A 3,472-nucleotide genomic window follows, 5' to 3' on the forward strand; every position below is an offset into this window, starting at 1 on the left:
CCATGCAATTTGAGTCGGCTGTATCCACGAACTATACGTACAATAAAAGAAATAAAACAAGCGTAAGAAAGTGTAGAATTAAGGCGAAATTTGCGAAAAGTGTTGTTAACAGGGAGGAGCGGCAAAAACATGCGTGCGCCAGCATCCCCTCACCTGATGATACCACTATATCTATCTATCTATATATGTCTATGAGTGACAGCACCAACGCTGCCCGATTTGTTCTGTTTCACGACACACGTCAGGTTTGAATTGTACTTGCGAGTCATTTTTGTGTTGCCGTTTATCTTGGTTTGTAAGTGGACTTCTTACTGGAAAAGATGGCAACTTTTGAATTTTACAACGTCTTGAAAGAATATTTGTCGCCTGAAAATTTTAACTCCAGTCGAATGAAGACGGAACGAAACGAAATGCGATGTGTGTCTGTGAACTTGTACAATGGATACGTATAGCTTTTTGTAAGTACATCGTATTGATGAAAAAGGCAATAAGGATTTTCATTTTTAGTTGCAATACGACTTTCGTAATCTCGTGGTTTAAATGTGAAAGTCGCAGCGTTTTCCGTATTTGGGTTAATGGATGTATTTCATTTATTTCGTAACATCCTATTAGCATTTGGTGGTGTGTTTCTTTTAACATTTGTTCATATTTTTATCTTAAAGAGCGAACGGCATGCTAATAATTAAGCAGAACAACGTAATCGAGGTGTCGAATTAGGAATAGAATTAGGAGTGCACGTCTGACACTCGACTGGTGTGAAGTGTGCCCTTCAAAGCCATCGGTATTTTTTTATTATGTTGATATCAGATTACATCAATACAATAGTTTTTCCATAATAAAGTTAAAGAAATATATAATGATAAAGGCTAAATTACATACAAGAGTAGCAACAGCTAAGTTATTACAAGAAAGCTGGTTGCAGATAATAGCATTACAAATTGTTAATGAAGCAGCTCAGAATCTTACGTTTTAATTGCTTTAGTGTGTTTTCTGTTTTTAAAGCTATTTCTAGCATATTAATGTCCATACAGAAAGATGTAACAGAGGGTCTAACATTCTGAACTTTACACTTACGTATCGGAAATTTACGAAGCAAGGAAACCACAGTTACTGCATTTTCTAACATTTAGTCTTCAAAATTGTATACAGAAGAAGCACAATACTTAAACAGTGAGATTTTGTTTTGTTATTCAAGACAGTAACAGAAATAAATCTTTATAAAACATTTTAGAATAGGAACAGAAATAAAAGAAATGTGAGAGGGGATTTGTCTTCATTTGTACAAAAACTACATTTTGGGGATATATTAATGTAATACTTATGAATTAATTTGTTAGTTGGGTACTATTTATTCATACCTTTGAAATGGATTTCTTTAACCTTGTTTGGCAGAAAAAATTCTATGGCACAAAACAGGCCATTTTAAAATTTATGATGTCCAAAGCCATCAGAGAAGTGTGGTGTGTGTCTGATGTGGCACAGTGACAGGCTGGGCACCTGCTGTTGTCACTTGTCATTAGCTTATTGTTTAAGCTGTTGGTTTAGCAGGAGTACACACACATACATTTAACTGAATATAATGGAGAAGGCTTACACCTTAGAAATAATGTATTTCTTATTGCTGCAGTTACAAAAACAATGCCCCTTTATTGTATTTTTTTTCTTTACCTACAGGATGCCCAGTGGTAACCAGCCTTCCATGTGACTGAACAGATGTCAGTGTACCCGAATTCTGAGACACAACTGGATGCTCTTTTGTTCTGCTTTTAAGATTTCGAATTCAAGATGATGTGCAGTTCATGTTAGATTTGCTATTTCTACAGGTGAGACTACTGAGGCTTTCAGTTTCAAAAGTAAATTGTGCATAATTCCTGCAAAGCCTCCCCATATTTATTACTTGATCTGTAATATTTTGCTGCCTTGAATACTGTACTGTATGTTTGCACACTCTGTCCAGTAACTAACACTGGCTTTTTAATTTTAGATAGGAAAGCCTCCGAGTGTGAATCCTCACAATCACAGAGACTGAGGAGCATCAGTCCCAGCAGTCACTAAACAGAGATGTTCCTCCGTTTTGCAAAATAACATTTATTTTCTTAAGTTATTGTGCCTTGTTGTTGGATTTTGAAAGAACCAAGACTTAATTTTAACTTAAAACAAAACTAAGGCAGGAGAGAAAAATGAAGATGTTTTCATGCAAGTACCGACACCTGAGCACACCACATTAGAAATTCAGATATACAGAGATTGTAACACAATGTCTACTGTATGCGCAATGTAAAAGGAAAAAATGATGCTACATATAATGACAATTAAGTTGGGGTTCTTTCAAAATCCAACAAAAAACCACACTAATTAAAAATAATATTATTAGTTAGACTTTACTCTAAGCAGACCTTTATCTAATGTGATGGTTTACTTTGGCAATAATTGATCTGCAGGTGCACCAAGAAAGGTGGCAGAACAAGAAGTAAGGGTACACTTTATTAATGTTTGAACTCCGTGAGTGAACGTCGTTTATCAACTGTGTTTATGTTTTTAACAGTTACAGTGAAGTAGAAGAGTCCGGTCGTGTTATGGGGCAGCAATTAAACAAGAAGGAAGGAGAGATGTGTGCCATGTTGAAGTAGTGGGTGGCCCTCCTGCCCGGCACGTCTAGAATCCTCCATCTCAATCTCTGGTCTGATCTGCCATGCCTTTGCCAAGTGATCAGGAGGTATTGGCCTATTTTTTTTTTCTTCAGAAAACTGTCTCGGTCTCACATAGAATTGATTTCAAGGTTCTATTAAATATATAGAAGGCTTTGAGTACCCTGCCTGTATTTTGGAGTGTCTGCTCCCAACATTTCTTTACTCGAACGTTGCTTTGCTTTTTATTCCAAGATCAACCATAAAAACCATCAGCTTTCTGTACTCATGCAACAAAATCTGGAATGCTTTCCAATAGAGAAGTGCCAAGCATTTCAAAAAACTTAACCAAGCCCACTTTTCTAATTTGGCTTTTTCTTAATTACTTGCATTGGTTGTAATAGATTAGAAATGGTACTGTGTACAGTTTGTAAGATCTGCACTGGGCACTAACTTCTGCTGCGTTTCTCATTTGTCTTTTTCCAGGTTATTGCAATGGTGCCCCCCTGCATCCCCACTGTCTGTTAAATCAGCTCCAACTGCCTGTAATGCCAGAGAGAAACAGTTCACAAGACTTCCTAAAATGGAATGGAATTGGACTGAGACAGCCAGAATTATGTATGCTGGGACGTGCAGAGGGGGCTGTGCGAGCTTTGGCTTGGAACACCCAGGGGTTTATTATCTCCAGCATCCTTGAAGGCTGCAAGTTTGTCTTTGTCCCTGGTCATTTGACCATGCAGTGTATTTATTACAAAGGACAAGGACCTATCCATTTGTTTTTTATTTACTTTTATAATGCCTTCAATTTTCTTTGTAACTGTATATTTTTGTAGAGCAGTTTGAGC

General features: G+C 36.9%; 1 long non-coding RNA gene across 1 annotated transcript; it reads left to right on the forward strand.

The window, feature by feature from the left end:
- The first annotated feature begins 254 nt into the window (after positions 1–254).
- Positions 255–3,183, forward strand: LOC127527348 (uncharacterized). The gene is made up of 4 exons (XR_007934645.1): positions 255–458; positions 1,675–1,823; positions 2,546–2,716; positions 3,114–3,183. It is a non-coding gene; the product is annotated as an uncharacterized LOC127527348 (long non-coding RNA).
- Positions 3,184–3,472: the final 289 nt, after the last annotated feature.

The sequence above is a fragment of the Erpetoichthys calabaricus genome, chromosome 4 (genome assembly GCF_900747795.2).
Source record: "Erpetoichthys calabaricus chromosome 4, fErpCal1.3, whole genome shotgun sequence".
Taxonomy (NCBI): domain Eukaryota; kingdom Metazoa; phylum Chordata; class Cladistia; order Polypteriformes; family Polypteridae; genus Erpetoichthys; species Erpetoichthys calabaricus.